The following is a 17,506-nucleotide window of genomic DNA, read 5'->3' as shown; positions in this document are numbered from 1 at the left end:
CCTTACATTTGTCCTAGTTGAAATTCATTTTGTTCATTTTGGCCCTGTTCTCCAATCTGTTAAGGTCATCTTGATTCTGTCCTCTGGAGCATTAGCTACCTCTCCCAATTTTGTGTCATCTGCAAATTTGATGAGCATCCCTCCCAGTTTCTTCATCCAAGTCATTTATAAAGATTTTGAACAATAATACACCCAGGTCAGAAACCTGTGGCACCCCACTTGTCACTTTTTCCAGGGTGATAAGGAACCATTAGTGGCACTCTTTGGGTTCAGTCAGTTTACCAGCTACAAATCCACCTGCAGTTACCTTGTCCAGCCCACATTTTACCTGCTTCTTCACAAGAATATCACAGGGGACTTTGTCAAACGTACAATACTCTGAGCTGTGGGAGATTCCAGGTTGCATTTTCTCAGAAGAGAGGTCAGCAAAGACTGTGATGTCTTTAGGTTATATGGATTTATTTACATACACACACACACACACACACACACACACACACACTTACACATATATACAGCCCTGAGTGCTCACTGGAAGGACAGATCCTGAAGCTGAGGCTCCAGTACTTTGGCCACCTCATGAGAAGAGAAGACTCCCTGGAAAAGACCCAGATGTTGGGAAAGATGGAGGGCACAAGGAGAAGGGGACGACAGAGGACGAGATGGTGGGACAGTGTTCTCGAAGCTACAAACATGAGTCTGACCAAACTGTGGGAGGCAGTGGAAGACAGGAGTGCCTGGCGTGCTCTGGTCCAGGGGGGCACGAAGAGTCGGACATGACTAAACGACTAAACAACAACAACAACAAGAAATATACAACTGAAGCATAAAGCAGAGAGGCTCCCAGGCCCCATCCATACTGACCCTCCCAAACCCACAGCAATCCATTGATGCCCATCGCTGCCTCCTGTGTTTTTGCAGAAAGTCGTGACCTCACCTGCCCCACACCTGATGTTGCATCGGATGTCAAGGAGGCAGGGCTTGAGGGGAACGGGTCTTGCAGACTATGTGAGTTCCTCTTCAGGGAAAGCAGGAAGGCAGTGGCAGTTTTAAGTCATGGCTCTTGTTGTTTTATTTTGGTGACCGCAGAGCCTTAGAAGGCTTCACTCCAACGCTTGCTAGCGAATGCTGGTTTTTTTGCGACATCAAGTGAGCAGGGCTGAGAACTGCAAGAGGCTTTGGCAAAGAGTAAAGACACACAGACACACCTTGCTGGGGTCACCTTTGCCTTCAGGATAATAATAACCATAGAATTGCAGAGTTCTAAATGTGGACGCTGCTGTGCAAAAGGAATTCACATACATGGAATCTGTGCTACTCTTTCATTATTTTTTAAAAAAGTTAGCTGACTCTGAGTCTGCTTTTTTGGCGGGGTGAACTGATTTGTATTGATTTTGTATGTTTGATTTTGGATGATTTTTGATAAGTTATAGAATTAAGGTCAAGCAACGATGGAAATCAGATTTTAACTCACATTTCGAGTTATGTTGAACCAATGGTAGGGGGTGTGTGAGGGTGGTGTGATGCTTTGTGTTACTAACATGTACATATGTGTAAACCTTTCCTTCTGTTATTTTGTAGACTTAAAAACTTCAAAAAAAATTAATAATAATAAAAAATAAAGGATCTAAGTCTATTGACTGCCGTTTTGCTCCAAATTGCTTGGCTGGAATTTTCTTTACTGACTGCATGGACCTGCGGGCGACTGGTGCCCCGACCTCTCAACCCGGAATTTTCCTTAACACAATTGATCCTAATGATACCCCAGTCTCTGCCGACATTTGTTTCAAGGAAATCAAAGATGGACCTGGAACCCCAGGAGTCTCTCACTGCTCGGAGACAGGCGGAGTGTCTAACTACAAAAACACACACACAATCATTTGTGCCTGTGTTCCTAAGACGTAACCAAGTGCGAGGGGTGTGTTTTATCAACCGCCCTCCTGCAACCTCCATTGACTCAAAGTGAGGCATCTGATCAAGGCCTGTATTTTAAAAATGAGCTTAAAGATGTTTTTATGCCAGGCAGAAGACCAGCTGTCTAAAAGACTTTTGGCAGATGTTTATCTTCCTGGACAAGGGCCCCTCTGATTTATAGCAGGAGACAAAATTCTCAAAGTTGTAAAAAGGGAATTACAGGCTGAGAGCAAAGGTTACTAGGTTGCAGACCCTACAGAATACAATCACGCTGCAAAAACACAATTAAGAGTTGGTAAATAGTAAAATAAAACCATGTGCCTCCCATTAAACTTGAGCCATATTTTCCTAAGGTTAAAGGGCAAGAGCTAATAGAAACAGCAGCTGGCCAGGAAAGGGGGGTGTAAACTGAAGAAGTTTTACTTAGAAAAGGCCTTTGCTTCTAAAATCTATATATGTTATGTATGAAATATATTGGCTTAAATGTAATTATGCAAAGGATTTAGAAAGTAAGAAATGTTAGATTCTTATGTTAGATTCTTATTTCATAGAATCATATAAAGTTGGAAGAGACCACAGGGGCCATCGAGTCCAGCCCCCTGCCAAGCAGGAAACACCATCAGAGCACTCCTGACATATGGTTGTCAGGCCTCTGCTTAAAGACCTCCAAAGAAGGAGATCTGTCATTGATGATGTGTGAGAATGTGAACCCAAGATCTCTGACATCTGTTTAAGATAAAAATTTAAAACCATTAACCATCTGTTTTGGAGGGCAATAGGGCAAGGAGGGCAAGAGGTGAGCTGGTAATTAAGGTTCCTTGTTGAGGCAAATGTAAGATATATGACTACTTATTTGCCATTTATGGATAAAAGGAAATATAGCTCTTTGTTTCCCATAAAAGGCAATAGGAAATGGGTGTATCTTTTATGATTGGTTCTAGCAAACAGCCAATAGGAATTTCAACCAGGACTGATTGGACAGAGGCAGCCAAAGGAGGAGCAAGGGGGCTGAGCTGAGGAAATATAAGTGCTGACCATCAGGGCTGGAGGGGGCAGAGCTTTGGTAACCATATACCACTGTGTCTCTCATTTACGGTGGTGCCTCGCAAGACGAACTTAATTCGTTCCGCAAGTTTTTTCTTCTTGCGAGTTTTTTGTCTTGCGAAGCACGGTTTCCCATAGGAATGCATTGAAAATCAATCAATGCGTTCCTATGGAAACCGCCTTCAGACCAGGTCCGGGGACAGTCTGTCCCCCGACCTCTTCTGAAGGCTGGGGGGGGGGGGGGACAAGGGCTTTTCTTCCCACCGCCAGCCTTCAGAAGCCTGTTCTGAAGGCTGGCGGTGGGAAGAAAAGCCCTTCTCCCCACCTCCCGCCCCGCAAGCTCCAGGGACAGGAGGGCTTTGCTGCCGACCGCCAGCATTTTAAAAGCCCCCGGGACAGCGATCTTAAAATGCTGGCGGGCGGCAGCGAAACATTCGCTGCCGACCCCCAGCATTTTAAAAGCCCCCGGGACAGCGGAGGTCTTCTGAAGGCAGGCGGTGGGCGAAAGTCTTTCCTCCCCCCCGCCTGTCTTCAAAAGCCGTCCGGGATAGCGGAGAAACGCGCTGCGCTTCTCCGCTATCCCGGGAAGGCAGGCGGGGGGGAGCAAAGACTTTTGCCCCCCGCCGGCCTTCAGAAGAGGTCCAGGACCTCTTCTGAAGGCTGGAGGGGGGCGAAAGGCTTTGCTCCCCACCGCCAGCATTTAAAAGAGGTCCCCGGAGATTTCCCTATGGGCTTTCTTCTTGCGAAGCAAGCCCATAGGGAAATTCGTCTTACGGAACGACTCAAAAACGGAAAACTCTTTCGTCTTGCGAGTTTTTCGTTTTGCGAGGCGTTCGTCTTGCGAGGCACCACTGTATTTGTCTGACAAATAAATTATTATTTTAATTTCTCTATTGCTGCGTTGAATATTTCATTCCAGTTAAGCGTTAACCACAAGCAGGGTGCTACAAAAGAAGCAACAAGGGAATCAGTTCCGGTGTCCCATGAGGTCTGTGGGGCCCTTAACGAAAGAGGAGCCATTTCTGTGCCCTGAGCCCCCTGCGAATCCTGCGGAGCTGAGCTCCTCCCCCCCCCCCGTCTTCCCCAGGGGCACTTGGCAGAAAGCCAAACCACTGCAATCAATCAGTCGGAAAATATGCTATTTTTCTTTCTCGTTTGTTGCTTCGCTTAAAACACTGGTATAAAGTACATAAAAATAATTACACAAATGTAGTGGGGAAATCTAAAAGATTCTATCCTACTTTTTCTGCATTATTAAATCTCTCTGTGTAGCGATTTGTCTTCCCCAAAATTAAGATGAAACAGGCATGAAGATGACACAGGCCCACTTTGCATACAGTCTTGAATAGCTGCTTTATGAACAACAATTGCAGTTTAACGTGAACAAGCGGCATTTGTTGGTACTTCCCTTTCTGGAGAAATGAGCTTGGCTCCCTCCTTGGGGTCTTTTGGCCGGCAGGTCCAAGACTTCCTTGTCCCAAGAGGCTTTGGGGAAGTGACAGCTTTGCATGAAAGCGCTGGTGGCATGCTGCCTCTATGGGAATGTTCTGTATGCTTCCAAGATACCAGATATATCTATGAATTACATTAATATGTAATGGTTTCTTAAATTATTACACTTTTTCCATGGGGTTAGCTGTTTCAGTCTTAAGTGTAAGCTGCCTTGAGTCCTTCTCTTAGGGAGAAAAGCAGGATATCAACATGTAATATGTTTAGGATGATTGTTTGAGTTAAAAATTAAGGCCCGTGGCCTGCAATCCAAAGGGCCCCTGGGGCAAATCGGATCAACTCCTCCTATACTGGAGACAAGAGATGTCAAAAACCACCTCCCAACTTCTGGCTCCTCCAATGCCTCGATCCTCTCTTCATCGGAGATCCAACATCAGCAGGGCCAACCGAAATGGAGAGCATTTGAAGGTCCACCCCCCCCGACACCCCCCCAAACTGGAGATATCCACTCACGCTACAGAGTAATACAACCACTTTCCTATCTCCCCCCCCCCCCCCCAATCTTTGGCCAGGGCATCGGAGGAGCCAGAATTTGGGAGGTCGCTTCTGACACCAAATCTCTTGTCTCCAGCAGAGGAGGAGTTGATCTGATTTGTCCTAGGGGCCTTAGGATTGCATGCTAATTTTTACTCAGACAATCGTTTTAAACATTTTACGGGTTAAGAGTTTCAGCCTACTGAATTTTAAGGTGTATCTTTTTTCTAGTTGAGAAAGTATCAACAAATATACTACAAATAATAATAATTCTGGTGCACCTTGTTGTATAAAAACAGGGACTTTTCCAGATTGTCTCTTAAAGGAATCGATGGTCGGTCTGGGGCAGAAGTTATTTAGCTTGCTCCTCTTCAGCTCTATAACATAAAAGGAATATTCCCAGGAAGCTGCCTTGGACACAGTCAGTCCTGTGACCCATCAACCTCAGCAGCACCTGCACTGACTGGCAGCAGCTCTCCAGGGTTTTGGACAGGGGGGGCAGACATTCCCAGCCCCCCCCCCCCGCCCCCAGAGATGCCGCCCAGGATGGAAGACCTGCATGCAAAGCACATGGTCCAATCCTGCGCTATGGAGACCCCTGGCCTGCCTGGGAGGATGTGGGGCTGGCCTCCCTTTGGGAGTGGGGCTGCAGGAAGAAGGTGGTGAAAGGAAGATGCAGCCCAGGGGCAGGCGGAACTGCAGGGGCCTCCGAGTTCTGAAGGTGGAGCATCACCTCTCGGGAGGGGCCAGGTAGGAGGGGTTGCCACGGTGACAAGGACCGGCCCTCCTTTGTGACCTCTCTTGCTTCTCCCTTAAAAGCCACCGACTTGCAGGCGGCCATTGTGGGTTAGGAGTGAGGCAAGTGGAGGAGAGAGGAGTTGGTGGCGGTTGGCGGAGATTAGGGAAGACGTTTGGTTTATTGTTCTTTTTCCAGTTTCTTATTTTGCTTCCCATTTCATTTCATACTTTTAGTTGATTTATTATTTTAGTTTTGTATTTTAACACTTTTATCTTATTGTTCTTTATTTTAATATTTTTTTATTTTATTTTGTGCACATTTTGTATATATTTATTTTGTACATAGAGGGGTAGTTAGGGTTAGGCTTAGGGCTGGGGTTGGGGTCAGAGTTAGGCTTGGATGGGCATTTTAGACAGCTAGTTTAGAGAGGAAGGTGGGATTTCCTCCTGGACGAAATGGGCAGGCTGTAAGGGTTGGGATACTGCCAGGGAGACGAAGGAATCAGGCAGGCCTCCACGTCGTCTCTGGACGATCTCCCGGTCTCCCGTAGGACAGCATCAGTCAATTAGCGACACGAGCCTCAGACACATTCCAAGACTCGTGCACACCCTTTTCAGCAGTCTCCACAACGGAAGATTCAGACAGGAGAGCAAATTTACAGCTTTATTCAACGTAGATCAGAACAAAGGAAAAACATGACTGCTTGCATCCGTGTCCAGGAAAAGAGCCGGAACAAAAACTATATACAAAACGGAAGTTCCCAGTGAGCAGGAAGTAAACAGGCATGTGACACACAATAATCATGCCTGACCATTTAAGGTGGAAGGGAACTATATCCTAAGAGTAAGTAGGATTCTTTCCCTTGGTCTTGGTCTCCTGGGGGGGGGGTGAGTCCTGGGGTCCCCTGCACAGCCTTGGCTCTCTGGAAATTGACCCGGCCCGTCTTCTCCAGAGAGCTCAGCTCCTCCACACTCTTTCCCTGCCTTCCCCATTTCTTCCCTGCTTTTATTAGGACATCCCTAGCCCACTTTCCTCCCAGGAGCTCAAAGTGGCCTCCATGGTTCTCCCTGCCACCAATTTTTATCTTCCCAGCAGCCCTGCAAAGTAGGCCAGGCTGGCCCAAGGTCCACCAGGGAGCTTCATGGCTGAGTGGGGATTCGAACCCTGCTCTCCCCGGTCCTCCTAGTCCAGCCCTCCAACCACTACACCTCTGTCTGGCTCCATCTTGCATCTCTCAAGCTGCACAATGTCATCAGCCTTCTCCCCCTTGATGGGGGTCTCTCTGGTTCCAAGGAAGACTCCACCACCTTCCTATCTCGGCCCCCCGCACAGATACAAACACCCCCCCATTGGGGCTCATGAGTCGCTCTCCCCCCCCCCCCCCCGCTCCTCTCTTCTAGGTTCAAGTGGTTCGGGGTCCTGTTCAGCTGCCAGAGGAGGAACAGGGTGGCCCCGCTGCAAGTCCCAGAGGAGCCCGTGGTGATAGGTGAGCAAGTGTGAACACCGAAGGGCTAGGGGGCACCTCAGGGTGCAGTTCTCTGGCTGCCCCCCCGGAAAGAGCTGGCTTTCCTCCTCTGCTCTCTTCCAGGACATCTTGGGGGACTTGGAGCGCTTCAGGGATCAATCCCTGAGCCTGGCCCTGGCCCTCCTCCAGCTGAGGTGAGGGGTTTGTTGGGGATGGATGGGGTTGTGGGGGTGGGGGACAGAACTCCAGGGGGAGCTCTGGGTGAGGAAGAGCAGGCAGGAGGGAGAAGGGGGCAAGGGAGACTCAGAGGAGGCAGCATCTAACCCTCTCCCCCCTTCATCTCTGCAGCATCATGAGGCCAAAGTTCAGCTCCGATATGTGCTGTGCTATTCTGCACAGGACGTTTGAGGCAGTGCTGAAAGGGGCTGAAAAGGTGGAGGACAGAGAAGTATGTCCTCTGTCTTGACTTCCCTTTGCTCAGCTCTTTCTCTCACTTCCATACATCACTACTGGGAAAACCATAGCTTAATTATACGGACCTTTGTTGGCAAGGTGATGTCTCTACTTCTCAAGATGCTGTCTAGGCCTGTCATTGCCCTTCTCCCAAGAAGCAGGCGTCTTTTAATTTCGTGGCTGCTGTCACCATCTGCAGTGATCATGGAGCCCAAGAAAGTAAAATCTCTCACTGCCTCCATTTCTTCCCCTTCTATTTGCCAGGAGGTGATGGGACCAGTAGCCATGATCTTCGTTTTTTTGATGTTGAGCTTCAGACCATATTTTGCACTCTCCTCTTTCACCCTCAATAAAAGGTTCTTTAATTCCTCCTCACTTTCTGCCATCAAGGTTGTGTCATCTGCATATCTGAGGTTGTTGATATTTCTTCCGGCAATCTTAATTCCGGCTAGGGATTCATCCAGCCCAGCCTTTCGCATGATGAATTCTGCATATAAGTTAAATAAGCAGGGAGACAAAATGCAGCCTTGTCGTACTCCTTTCCCAATTTTGAACCAGTCAGTTGTTCCATATCCAGTTCTAACTGTAGCTTCTTGTCCCACATAGAGATTTCTCAGGAGACAGATGAGGTGATCAGGCACTCCCATTTCTTTAAGAACTTGCCATAGTTTGCCATGGTCGACACAGTCAAAGGCTTTTGCATAGTCAATGAAGCAGAAGTAAATGTCTTTCTGGAACTCTCTAGCTTTCTCCATAATCCAGCGCATGTTTGCAATTTGGTCTCTGGTTCCTCTGCCTCTTCTAAATCCAGCTTGCACTTCTGGGAGTTCTCGGTCCACATACTGCTTGAGCCTTCCTTGTAGAATTTTAAGCATAACCTTGCTAGCGTGAGAAATTAGTGCAATTGTGCGATAGTTGGAGCATTCTTTGGCACTGCCCTTCTTTGGGATTGGGATGTAGACTGATCTTCTCCAATCTTCTGGCCACTGCTGAGTTTTCCAAACTTGCTGGCATATTGAGTGTAGCACCTTAACAGCATCATCTTTTAAAATTTTAAATAGTTCAGCTGGAATACCATCACTTCCACTGGCCTTGTTATTTGCAGTGCTTTCTAAGGCCCATTTGACTTCACTCTCCAGGATGTCTGGCTCAAGGTCAGCAACCACACTACCTGGGGTATATGAGACATCCGTTTCTTTCTGGTATAATTCCTCTGTGTATTCTTGCCACCTCTTCTTGATGTCTTCTGCTTCTGTTAGGTCCTTTCCACTTTTGTCCTTTATTATGGAAATCTTTGTACGAAATGTTCCTTTCATATCTCCAATTTTCTTGAACAGATCTCTGGTTCTTCCCATTCTATTGCTTTCCTCTATTTCTTTGCATTGCTTGTTTAAGAAGGTCTTCTTGTCTCTCCTTGCTATTCTTTGGAAATCTGCATTCAATTTCCTGTATGTTTCACGATCTCCCTTGCATTTTGCTTGCCTTCTCTCCCCCGCTATTTGTACGGCCTCATTGGACAGCCGCTTTGCTTTCTTGCATTTCCTTTTCATTGGGATGGTTTTCGTTGCTGCCTCCTGTATAATGTTACGAGCCTCCATCCATAGTTCTTCAGGCACTCTGTCCACCAAATCTAAATCCTTAAACCTGTTCCTCACTTCCACTGTGTATTCATAAGGGATTTGACTTAGATTGTATCTTACCGGCCCAGTGGTTTTTCCTACTTTCTTCAGTTTAAGCTTGAATTTTGCTATAAGAAGCTGATGATCTGAGCCACAGTCAGCTCCAGGTCTTGTTTTTGCTGACTGTATAGAGCTTCTCCATCTTTGGCTGCAGAGAATATAATCAATCTGATTTCGATGCTGCCCATCTGGTGATGTCCATGTGTAGAGTCGTCTCTTGTGTTGTTGGAAAAGCGTGTTTGTGATGACCAACTTGTTCTCTTGACAGAACTCTATTAGCCTTTGCCCTGCTTCGTTTTGATCTCCAAGGCCAAACTTGCCAGTTGTTCCTTTTATCTCTTGACTCCCTACTTTAGCATTCCAATCCCCTATAATGAGAAGAACATCCTTCTTTGGTGTCACTTCTATAAGGTGTTGTAAGTCTTCATAGAATTGGTCAATTTCAGTTTCTTCAGCACCAGTAGTTGGTGCATAAACTTGGATTACTGTGATGTTAAAAGGTCTGCCTTGGATTCGTATCGAGATCATTCTATCATTTTTGAGATTGCATCCCAGTACAGCTTTTGCCACTCTTTTGTTGACTATGAGGGCCACTCCATTTCTTTTACGGGTTTCTTGCCCACAGTAGTAGATATGATGGTCATCCGAACTGAATTCACCCATTCCCGTCCATTTTAGTTCACTGATGCCCAGGATGTCAATATTTATTCTTGCCATCTCATTTTTGACCACCTCCAACTTACCCATGTTCATGGTTCTTACATTCCAGGTTCCTATGCAATATTTTTCTTTACAGCATTGGACTTTCCTTTCGCTTCCAGGCATATCCGCAACTGAGCGTCCTTTCGGCTTTGGCCCAGCCGCTTCATCAGCTCTGGATCTACTTGTACTTGCCCTCCGCTCTTCCCCAGTAGCATGTTGGACGCCTTCCGACCTGAGGGGCTCATCTTCCAGCGTCATAACTTTTATATGCCTGTTGTCTTTGTCCATGGAGTTTTCTTGGCAGGGATACTGGAGTGGCTTGCCGGTTCCTCCTCCAGGTGGCTCACGTTTGGTCAAAACTCTCCACTATGACCTGTTCATCTTGGGTGCCCTGCTCGGCATAGTTCATAGCTTCTCTGAGTTCTTCAAGCCCCTTCGCCACGGCAAGGCAGTGATCCATGAAGGGGAGGAAAAAGGTTTAAGAATAATTAATGAGGTATAGTTACAGATAGGTAGCCGTGTTGGTCTGCCATAGTCAAAACAAAAAAAATTCCTTCCAGTAGCACCTTAAAGACCAACTAAGTTAGTTCTCCCCTTCATGGTCCATGGGGTCACGAAGAGTCGGACACGACTAAACGACTAAACAACAACAAAAACCTTTTTCCTAAAGTCGACCAAAATTTCCCTTCCACGGTTTTCCCAATTTCCATACAACTAACAAAAATATAAAAGCAAAGCAAATTATATTTGTATACCCTTTGGATTCCCAAACTCCACCCACCCTTTTCCCGGTTCCAGTCCCCAACCAATATCCATCAGTCTTTATATGTTATTTAGCCTGGAGATCTCACGTCCGAGGCACTTAAATCTCTCTCAGTTCCTCTCTGCCGGTCTTTTTGATAGTCTTTGATATTAAACCCCAAATCTTGGAGAAGCTCCGGCCCAACAGGAACCATATTGCTTCCAGCCAGACCTCCATATTTAAAAACAAAGCCTGTGGGGTACTCCAACTCTTGTTTCATACTCCTTTCAAATCCAAATGTCCCCAAAGCTCCAACTTTCACCTTCAGCAAATTTGTAATCCTCAGGTCTTCAGATCTCCACAAAAGGAGATCTCTCCATTTTTCAGTCTCCAATTCAGGCCAGGCTTTCCACATCAAATTTTTATTTTCCTTTTTTGTCATCATGTCAGGCCTCAAATTGCAGCTCTCCTTTGGCATCTGCAGAATTCCAGCTCCTCCTTCATTTTCTTCTAAAGCAACATATTGCTCCATCTTGTCAAAACTTTCAGTTTCATCTGTTTGTTCAGTTGGATGGGCTTCCTGTTTCAAGTCCTTATCAGATTCAACACTGTTATTTACTGTCAAGCGTAGTACTGAAACCTCTGTAGCCAAAACATTGAATTGACCTTGTAACTTTCCCAAGAGAACAAATGCTCTGTCCAATTCTGCTTGAACTTTCCATCCTCCAGCCATTCCTGTAATGTCACTAAAACCCCTCTAGGGGATTTTAGTTCCTTAATATTCCTTTCAGCTCAAAACCGAAAGTCCAGTTATTTTGTATCAGCCCTTCCTTATTTTCAGCAAGTTGTAACAAATAAACCAGCAGAAGCAACAGAAACAAAGTTCTCTTTTTCCGGCTGACAGCTAACTGTCTGACAGCTAACTTGACAGCTGTCAAACTCTTCAATATTACATCAGCAGGCTTTTTCGCGGGACGCTCCCGGGTCGGGGGTGTGTGAAATTTCAGCTCCCAAAATTTATCTTTTATCCTCCAGTAAATCTTCTTATAATGTCAGAACCGTGAAGTTAAAATCTTATACTAAAAAACAAAGAAAAAATTCTCTCAACCTTAGCTAACAGGTCCTTTGCTTTAGATTGTTTACAAAGAGGGGGGGTGGACTTCCTTTTTAACCCTTCCCCGCTCGTTCCTGATCCAAAAAAGAAATTTTTTAAAGTTCCAATCTCCGTATTACTCACGGGTTGATATTTTAAAGTCCGATTGATCCAAGGAAAAAGTCAGCACTCTCCGTCAATGGCTTGCGGCTTTACTCCGTAGAAGAGGGAGTACTCTCAGCACCGCGCCGCACCCCGTCCCCGTTCCGAAGCCTTTAAAAAGGCTCCTTCACGGATTGGGTGCCCATGCTCATGGTCCTATACCTGCCCCACAAAGAAATCTGAATTGGATACAATCTGATCTCTTGAAATTCTTTCTTGCTCTGTGCCAGACTCCAAAGCTGGGCTTGGGGCTTTATGGGAAACCTAATGCAGAAGCAAGATCTGTAAGGGGGGGGGGTGCTAAGAGCCCCTCCATCCTATGCTCAGGTTGTATATATGTGCAAATAAAACCAGGTATCCTGAAGACTCTACAGTCTCTGCTAACCTTCCTTCCCAGAAAACTAAACCCCGGGTAAGGTGAAGCACCCCTGGAGTTTCTTGTTGCACAGAGATTGGGGTGCTGGGTAAGAAAAGGACACACCCTAGAGGTCAGAGCAATGGCGGATCGTGGCATCTCAAATGGTGGTGCTGCCCTGGACGATGCCAAATTCTGGCACCACCTCCCCCTTGCCTCACGCTTTCCTCCCCCCCCCCAGCTTTATTAATATCCTTGCAATACATTATATATATATATATATATATATATATATATATATATATATATTACATCTTGTAAAACAAAGTTTCAATCACATATATACAGACACACAAAGAGGAACATATACCTGTCTTTTCTTACATATTTATGAACCTTTCAACTGTATTATTTTTTTATGTGATATCCTATGTCCAGCTATGTGCACTGCTACACGTGCAAATAGCCTTAAGAAGAGGAGGAGGAGAGGGAGGAGGAGGAGGAGGAGGAGGAGGAGGAGGAGGAGGAGGAGGAGAAGAAGAAGAAGAAGAAGAAGAAGAAGAAGAAGAAGAAGAAGAAGAAGAGTTTGGATTTGATATCCCGCCTTTCACTCCCCTTCAGGAGTCTCAAAGCGGCTCACATTCTCCTTTCCCTTCCTCCCCCACAACAAACACCCTGTGAGGTGAGTGGGGCTGAGGAGAGACTTCACAGAAGTGTGACTGGCCCAAGGTCACCCAGCAGCTGCATGTGGAGGAGCGGGGAAGCGAACACTGTTCACCAGATTACAAGTCCACCACTCTGAACCCCTACACCACACTGGCTCTCAAGATGCCTGACATGCAAATCTCTTAAGATTTACACGAAGGAATCCATTTAAAACAAACCAGGTTATTATTTGTTATTATTTAGAAAAAATTATAGCCCTAAAGGGGGAAATGGTTAAAATAATTTTTAGGATATATTATATAAATGTTCCTCAATGTACCAAGCAAATACATATATAAATATATAAACCACATGTCCAAAACCCACAGGAAAAGCCCTAAAGCCATTTTGACTCTTTCACTCACCTCAAATATTTCTCTACAAGGTCGAAGGAAATGCAAAAACCTCCCCGTTGTCTTTGTCCTCACAAATGCTGCCTTAAGGGCACATTTAAGGTGTGAATAGAGTGGGCCTGTGACTTGGCTCAGGAATTAAGTATTATCATTATAAAAGAATGGCCAGGCTCCCCAGGTAATCCAGTCAAGTGACCATTTACAGGTAACCTGGCAGACAAGGTAAAAACAACGCACTCAGATTTCTGTTGTAGACCGCTTTTTCTGTGACGTAGGTATAATGCATCTGGGGGGTAGTCTTGGGCTACACCCCTTCTCTGATGTATGTATGATGTATCTGGGGGTGGTCTTGGACTCCAGGGCGGGCAATTAAAAATGTCTATAGAAGGGCTTTCATGCATGGCTCGTGGTCCTCCTCCTCTCTCCTGTGTGTGGGTGGAGAACCCTGTTGCAACAGTTAATAAAGAACAGGCTTAATAGCTGCTTTGCTTCTCAATATTCTCTGGTTGGTCTCTGCTATTTTCTCCTACCGATAGAAAACCTTCAAAAGGACTGTATATGGGCCCTTGGGTATCCCATAAGGAAAAAGGAGCAGGTTTTTTTCCTTATATCACCTGCAAACATGTGTGGTGTGTTAGCAATTCACTTCTCCCGTTGCTGGATACGTGGCTAGTATGTCACATGCCCCTGTTTACTTTCCTAGGCTTGGGAAGTGTAAGAACAGAAGTCCGTCTTATCTCTTCTACTCTGCTGTGCTTTTGCACTGTTCTTTGTCTCCCTGTCTGTTGCTGAAGAAGAGAGAGGGCGCCATTACGATCCGTTTGGTGTCGTCTGCAGATGTGAGGAGCATCCCCTCAGTTCCTTCAACCATGTCATTTATAAAGACGTTGAATAACAACGGGCCCAGGACAGAACCCTGCAGCCCCCCTCTGGTCACTTTTCCCCAGGATGAGGAGGAACCATGAGGAACCAAACTCTTTGGGTTCGGTCAGTCAAATCCACCTAACAGTTACCTCATTCAGCCTCATTTTACCAGCTTCCTCACATAAATATCACAGAGGACTCTGTCCAAAGCCTTACTGAAATCGAGATGCACTATTTCCACAGCAGGCCCCTGATCAACAAAGTTTATAACTCCATCCAAGAAAATAAAAGAATAAAAATGGAGAGATTTATCTGGCTTGGCTTGTTTTTGAGAAAGCCATGCTTTTATCCTGTATGTTTATATTGTAAAATATATATTGTATAAGGAAGGAGATTTATGTTTTTTTTTTAAATTGGGAAACCACCCGACCCAGTGGTGCCGACTCGAATAAAATATTGGTGGGGGGCCAGGTAAGTCCCGCCTTGCACTATCAATCACAGGATGCATGCACACCATTTGAATGGCAATGTCTATAATGACAGCGACTTTTTAAAAAAGTAATATTTTGAGCCCGTAGTTCAATTTCTCAGCAGCTCCCCTTGCCCCGGAGAACACTTCTAGCATTCCATCTCCTCTACCTGTGGCATTGTTCAGCAGTGGGGAAAGTGACCTCTTCACACCGATGTCCATTTGGTATGGCCCTTTCTAGGTTTTTCCTGCCCCTTGTGTTTGTCTTTCATTTGTTCTCCTGTGTGTGTTGCCAGTAGAAGCCACAATTCTGTGGGTACTCTAGGTGACACAGAAAGCACCTAGAAGCTGACTAGAGGTTGAAGTGCCGATCAAACTTCAGTTTTGCGCTCTATAAATTCCAATTAGCCAACAGAGGGTGTCACAGGGCCAGCCTACTTTCCCTTTAAAACAAACTTGGGTCTCCAGCTGTTTTTGGACTACAACTCCCATCATCCCTAGCTAGCAGGACCAATGGGGAGGGATGATGGGAACTGTAGTCCGGGTGCTGTTGGGGACCCAACTTTGGGAAAGCCTCCTTTAAAGCAACTTTTGTGTTTGGCCCGCAAAGATGGGACTTGTCCACGTTTGTATCTTCTTGTATTTTGTTTTTCTAATGACCTTGTGCATTTATTTTTAAATTTTTTAAGAGGGCAAATTGAAAGAGAAATTGTATGACAAGTTGTGGAAGAATAAAAGGTTGCATTTTTTTAATAAAAACAAAACCTGGGGGGGTGGCCTCCTCAATTTTTTTTTTCAATTTTTTAAAATTGCTTTTCCAAATTTCTAAGAAGAAATGACATTACACAACACAACACAACACACAACAAAAGAAAACACATTAGAATACAAAAGAAAAACATAGAAACAATTATTCCTTTCAAAACCCAATTTACCTTACATTGTTAACTGACTTCCTCGAGTCCCCCCTAACTGAATTTCATTGTATCACATTGTAACAGTCCTCCAAAATCATATTTCTAATAAAATTATCTCCTATTTACTATCCTCGTCTCTTTTATTAGTATTCTAATCCTTCATATTTTACAACACGTTCATATTTTAGTCCTAAGCCTATTTGTTACTTTCAAGTGACTTCTCATTATCATATATAACAATATTTTGCTAAATATTCTTTAAATTTCTTCCAATCTTCTTGTGTCTCCTCTTTCTGGTCCCAGACTCTTCCAGGCAAAAACGCAATTGCCTTAAGCGCTTCCTGTTGGTTCCTCTCCACATCAGGGACTCTCAGGGACTTTCCAATTCCGACAATCTTGTCTTGTGACCTGTAACTTCTGTCTTGACTTCTTTAATTTCTTTTTTCAAATCTACAAATTCTTGTTTAAGCTCCTGTACGCTCTGTTGGGTTCCTCTTACATCTATTTTTATTTCAGTCAACATTTGCATCACCGACTCTTCAAAAGTTAGTGCTTAAGAGCCTCTTCTGTCTTTAGGCTTGCTTTTCTCAGGCTTATCTACACCATTAGCCGTAACTATTCCACAGTTTCAAGGTCCGCTCACCTAGACTCAGTCCACAGGTTTTTAGTACACAGATGGCAACAGGCAGCTCAGCAGCGCCCCCCTTTCAAAGTCTTATTCTTTTTAATAATAATAATAATAATAATAATAATAATTTATATCCCGACCTCCCCAGCCGAAGCTGGGCTCAGGGCGGCTAACAACAATCAAATAATCAAACAATCAAATAATCCAACATTCTAAAAACATTTCATTATAAAAATTAATTAAAATCAAATTAATGGCAAATGTTACAAAATTCTGTGCAGGTTGCCAGAGGAGGGAGTCAGGCTGCGCCCTGACCAAAGGCCTGGTGGAACAACTCTGTCTTGCAGGCCCTGCGGAAAGATGTCAGGTCCCGCAGGGCCCTAGTCTCTTATGACAGAGCGTTCCACCAGATTGGAGCCGCAGCCGAGAAGGCCCTGGCTCTAGTTGAGGCCAGACTAACCTCTCTGACGCCTGGGACCTTCAGGATGTTTTTATTTGCAGACCGTAGGTTCCTCTGTGGGGCATACCAGGAGAGGCAGTCCCATAGGTACGAGGGTCCTAGGCCGTATAGGGCTTTAAAGGTTAAAACCAGCACCTTAAACCTGATCCTGTACTCCACCGGGAGCCAGTGCAGCTGGTATAGCACCGGATGAATGTGATCTCGCAGCGAAGACCCCATAAGGAGTCTCGCCGCGACATTCTGCACCCGCTGGAGTTTCTGGGTCAGGCTCAAGGGCAGCGAATTACAATAATCCAGTCTGGAGGTGACCGTCGCGTGGATCACAGTGGCTGGGTCAGGGCGAGAGAGATAAGGGGCCAACTGCTTAGCTTGGCGGAGATGAAAAAATGCCGCCTTTGTTATAGCTGTAATCTGCGCCTCCATAGAGAGGGAGGTATCAAAGATTACACCCAAACTCTTAACGGATGGTGCTGGCACTAATTGCACCCCCGCAAGAGATGGGAGTTGCCCCCTCAATCTCATATCATCCCGTCCCAGCCAGTGGACCTCTGTCTTCGAAGGATTTAACTTCAACCGGCTCCCACGTAACCATCCAGCCACAGCTTCCAAACATCTGGTCAGTGTGTCTGGGGCCGAGTCAGGATGGTCATCCATCAACAGATAGAGTTGGGTGTCATCGGCATACTGATGGCAACCCAGCCCCAAACTCCGGACAAGCTGGGCGAGGGGGCGCATAAAGATGTTAAAAAGCATCGGGGAGAGTATCGCACCCTAAGGCA

At 45.6% G+C, this 17,506-nt stretch overlaps 1 protein-coding gene and 1 long non-coding RNA gene across 2 annotated transcripts in view; one reads left to right on the top strand and one right to left on the bottom strand.

The window, feature by feature from the left end:
• The first annotated feature begins 13,293 nt into the window (after positions 1-13,293).
• The window catches only part of LOC307215243, a 45,240-nt gene continuing 41,027 nt past the window's right edge, over positions 13,294-17,506 (top strand). The window contains exon 1 of the long non-coding RNA XR_013838420.1: positions 13,294-13,611. This is a non-coding gene — a long non-coding RNA (uncharacterized lncRNA). The remainder of the gene's footprint in view (positions 13,612-17,506) is intronic.
• Positions 14,631-17,506, bottom strand: part of LOC307214751 (uncharacterized protein) — a 73,273-nt gene continuing 70,397 nt past the window's right edge. The window contains exon 7 of the mRNA XM_079973724.1: positions 14,631-15,358. The gene's annotated coding sequence lies outside the window, so the exon portion shown is untranslated. The remainder of the gene's footprint in view (positions 15,359-17,506) is intronic.

Source organism: Podarcis cretensis (genome assembly GCF_951804945.1).
Source record: "Podarcis cretensis genome assembly, chromosome: 4".
In the NCBI taxonomy this organism is placed as follows: Eukaryota; Metazoa; Chordata; class Lepidosauria; order Squamata; family Lacertidae; genus Podarcis; species Podarcis cretensis.
This window is presented reverse-complemented; position numbering and strand designations above follow the sequence as displayed.